Raw genomic sequence first — 5,410 nt, 5'->3', positions numbered from 1 at the left:
TACTTCTTTCGTTAAATCGATTAAAGATAATAAAGTTTTATGACTCCATATTCCGAAGTTTAAAATTGGGCGAATTTGAATAATGATTTTCAAATTTTAAATGTTCTACATGTAATAAAAAATGTTATAATTTTTCATTTTACTATTATTATTTTATTATATACAACGTATAATAATAATAGTATTAAATAGCACTGAAAATTAACATTTAAAAAATAACTATAATGAATGACTCTGAGCTTCAAATTTGGCAGAACCCGAGTTCGATTCCTGGTACCTGCAGTCTTAAAAAATTATTTCCGAATAATTAAATACAAGAATTATTTCCAAGACCATTGACGATTGGTATTTGGCTATAATCGAAACAGCTATATGGTCAGCCAAAAATTCAATCAAGTAAAATAATATGAAACGAATTTTTGTTGTTGTAGTTCACTACTGTTCTAAGAAACATTTTAAAAACCTCTTTATAATGAATTAATTTAATTATTCTATAGTTGGTTTATGATTTCATTTTAACATAATACATCAAGTGTATTTGCTAATAAACTTTCATGGCAAATTAATAAAACTCCAAATTTGAACATCCAAGTCAAGTACGGCTTTGGGTCGGTTGGGTAATGAACACTGACTCTGAGTTTCAAATTTGGCAGGGTACGAGTTCAATCCTCAGTACTAAATATAAGAAATAATTTCAAGATCACTGATGATGGTTATTTGGCAACACCTGATACAATCAGACAAAAATTCAATCTATTAAAAACAAATAAAAACTTTTGTTGTTGCAGTTCAATACTGTTCGAAACCACCCTATTAAATACAAAAGTTTCTATTAAGTAAAATAGTCACTACAGTCATAACTGACGTTCAAATCGAATTTAATTATTTACAACCAAAGTATTTAAGCAGTACGAGCTTATCGTTAGTCACAACTTATTAAATTAGCTGCAATTCTAGAGATCTTTAGAAGATCTTAATCATATCGTAATAGATTTTATTTTAATCACTAGAGATTTTAGTATCTACCATTTAGAAATTTTTAACACACTTGTAACACTTGTTTTAGGGTATATGTAATTTTATTTCATTTGCGCAAGTAAAGTTCTTAGTGAGAGATCTTTCGTCCTGTACGAAATGTCTCTAATATTAAGATTCTAGTTTTATATTTGTTCCCTATGCTAACAACTGATTCTAAGAATATAAGAATAATTTTTTACAATGTGTTAAGGATAGGAGTTCCTAGTCCAGTTTGATATCTATCTCAGATCAAAGTTGATATTCAGATGTCTGAGTTGGTGAATCAGCACCTTTACTCTAATTTATCTGTGGACAGTTTTAAGTCACATATGATTAAGTTTTAAGTAATATGATGGAACTGATGTCTTTGTATCTGCCTGTGGTTATCAAATTTCGCTGTATTTTTAGGATGCTGAGAGTTGGATTATTGTGACTGTCAATTATATTGAACAGTTTCAGAGCACGATCTTTAATGTATTTTTCGACTGAATCGACTCTCAGATCTCTGTGGATATCCGCTCCTCTTACGTACCATGGGGCGTTAACCAGTTTTCGTAAGGTAATATTTTGCCCTCTTTGAAGAATTTTTAAAGTTGAGTTTGGCGTTTGGCAAAACGCAATACTGCCATAAAGTAGTAGTAATAATCTGCTTAAATATGCTAACTCTATTCTTTATGTTTATGTCAAAGTGGGTTTGACACAAAGAATGTGATTGAAGTCTTGATCAGAGAAGATATTCTGTAATATATCTTAATATAACCTCTAGTGCAGTATAGAGATTCTGTCAGGCAACGGTTCAGCAATTTTAGTTCTGTACTACCGACTTGGGACGATTTTTTGAAGAAAATCTTTACTGGCTATTGGTGACTCAGAGTACCGTCATTAACGTCTTCAGAATTTTATAAATTTTTCAGTGACATAATTAGTTGTGCTTCAAGAAATTGCACAATAAAACTTTGGTCCAAAGATTTGTATGGCTAGCTGGATTTTTTGGAAAGTATATGTGAATACAAAAAAAAGTTCTTGTTAAAAATTTTTCTAATGAAAGATACTTATGTTATTGTATCAACGAGTCTCCATGGAAGTTTTGAATTTAATTAGTTAATGTTAATTTATGTTAATTAATTTAACATAAATTAACTAATTAATTTATGTTAGTTAATTAATTAAATGTTAATTAATTTATGTTAATTAGTCAATAAATAATATTGTTTTTAAACAAAAAGTCATAAAAAACAGATCAATTATAATGTATATGTTATTCATTAAATATTAATGTTTATAATGGGAAAGCTATTATCCTGAACTGATACGTAAATTATATACCAGAATAAATGAAAGTAATATATTTTTTTTTAACTGAACCGGGATGAAAATCGGTACAAAAACATTTCCGAATCGTAATATTAATTAAAAACATGAATGTTTTGGATACACTATTATAACTGATATATTATCACATATTATTTCTATTATTGTAAAAGGTTAGAGTTTAAAATATTAATTACATACTTATATACTGGATTTCACTTAAAAAGAAATTAAGTAAATTATATAAAATAAAATTATTACTATGTATTTCACAGATATTTCTAATTTATTAGAAATATACATATTAGAATTACGTATATTTTTTAGCTTTTAAAAATTTAAAATTACTTTCCTATTGAATAATAATATCTTTAATAATATATATGTCAGTATGTATGTATGTATTTATATACACTTTTTTCTTTGAAACTTGATATCCATAAAAATTTATGTACCAATTTCTATAGATAAAATGCTTATAATTTATGTTTGCATAGATAATGTTTTTAAATTACAGGGTTAGTACCACATGTCTGCAATTTTATTTAAAGACCTGGGGTCATTTTTTATTGTGTTTGATTTTTTATATGCTGTACTCTATACATAATATATAAAATATTATAAAAAATTATATGTTTATTGCAAAACAGTTTTTATTTGAAAAACATATTGTACTAAATTACGATGAAAAATTATTTTTTAATACTTTTTATTTATAGTTTTTTCTTTAAAATGATATTTTTCTTTTCTCGAATATTTTTGTTTTATTTTATTAAAATTAGTATTAGTAGTTTTTAAAGAGGTTTTTAAAAAGTGTGAACTATAACAACAAAAATTCATTTTATATTATTTTAATAAATTGTATTTTTTTTTATTTTTTAATTTAATTCTTTTTTGATTTTTTGTTTTTGATATTATTATTAGTATATAATTATCAAAATTAAATTTTTTTATTGAAGTATAAATGCACAGGTTTTATTAACTTTAACTTAAGTATATTTTTTTGCTTTTTTTTTTTAATGAACAAAAAAAAGATTTGATGAGAAAAACAAGTTTACGCATTAATGGTATATGTTACGTGTGGTTATCACCTGCTCCATAAAAAACTATGAGAATAATATTAAAAGTAGTTAAGGACCACACAGCTATATAGAAAAAGACAACAACCCCTGCATAGTATAGAGAAGAAAGGCAGGTAAAAATGTTTCAACCCATACGAAACATTAATTGCTTATTCAATTCTCTCTCTTCCATTTGTTCTTAATTTTCAGTTCAAAAGCAACTGAAGCAATAATAAATTTAATTTTTTTCTTCTATGAGTTCTTGATTTATCTGAAAATTATCATTTCAACTGTATGGAAAAGTCAGTAAGACTGCATAATCCTTTTGATAAAAAATGGAAAGAAAAAAATATAACGTATTTTATCTTAATTCAATTAAAATAAAAAGACTCTGTGCACACGTGTTCTTGCATGTGTCGCATAAAGGGATAATGAAAGCCACGTTTCTTGCTTTAACTACGGAAAGTGCAGATTAGAGTCCAAAAAGATATAAGAGAAGAAATTAACTTACAATAGGAATAAATCGGAAGTGAGAATATTACATTTAAAATGTCAAGATAAAGAATTTAATTGTTAATTAAAGTTATAAATTCTGTAATTTAAAAATACAATGCATATTACATAAAAAGCACTAAATGTCACGTGGCTCTGACAAAATGCACAAATTAAGAAATCCGCCCGCCCCGATGAAGATGTCAGCCATAAAAAATATTACATAAAAGTCAGAAATCATTTTTCATGGCAAGTCAAAATATTTTTAATAAGTTTCCAACCCCAGCCAAGCATATTTTCTTTTAAATTCATTTAAAAACTTGTAATATTTTTATTTATTGCATTTACAAGAACAAAAATTTGTTGAAAACATTTTCTGAATATAACTCTATTGATTTCTTTGGTGCGCTGCTTCGCATCGTTTCCCACATTTCCTATTGGGTGGCTAAAGTCTTACTCCCAAAAGCTGTAGCACAAAAAAAAAAATAAAATAAAAAAAAAAAAATAAACTTATATAATCATTCACTGTTTATTTATTTATGTTACTTTTTAAATTAATAAAGAAAGAGGAAGAGGAGAAAAAATGAAATTGGATTTCTTTTTTAATTTAATTTTCTGTAAAGCTTTTATGATGTAAGTGCTTCTTTGTGTGCACACACATTTTACTCACACATACTCACAGCCAGTTTACACGAGTACAAAAGGATACTTAAAGATTTACAATAGATAAGAAACTTTATTTTTGGTTTCACAGAATTTATTTTTAAATAACGACTTTGGCTTTCCGGGTAATTTAGTTGATTTTTTTTTGCTGTGTTCGTCCAATTATCTACAAAAAAAAGTTCACTAATGGCTTTACGTTAAATTAATTAAATTTCTATAAAATATTGTATGTACATTTCCCAACTATGAGTACAGAGTATATATGTACGTAGTACTACATGCACTATATAATGCATATAAAAGAATTACTTATATATAAGACCAACTACGCACAAGGAATATTGGTATTAAAGGAAGAAAGTAGGCCGAAGAAGAAAATCATATTAATTTATGTTAGAATATTAGAAGAAAATATGAAAAAAAAAGGAAATCTAAAATCCCTATTTATAAAAGGCTTTTTAAACTTCAAGTGTATTTTAATTAAATAATATTATATTATTTTATTAAATAAAAATAAATATTTATTTAATATATTAATATATTTTGTATAAAACAATTTAATAGCGATATTATTATTCATAATAAAATATTATAATATTATTATAAAAGAGAAATTCTAACTTCCTTGTTATAAAATGATTTTTAAAATTAAAGTCTATTTTAATTAAATAATATTACATTTAAATAAATAATAATAAATATTTTAAATTAATTAAAATAATATCATAATAAATAATTTAATATCAATTTTATTATTACTAATAAAATAATTTAATATTATTATAAAAGAGAAATTCTAAGTCCCTAGTTATCAAATAGTTTTTAAAATATATAATATATAAAATAACTAAAATTTTTGAGTTTGT

This window comes from Teleopsis dalmanni, chromosome 1 (assembly GCF_002237135.1).
Source record: "Teleopsis dalmanni isolate 2A chromosome 1, ASM223713v2, whole genome shotgun sequence".
Taxonomy (NCBI): domain Eukaryota; kingdom Metazoa; phylum Arthropoda; class Insecta; order Diptera; family Diopsidae; genus Teleopsis; species Teleopsis dalmanni.
This window is presented reverse-complemented; position numbering follows the sequence as displayed.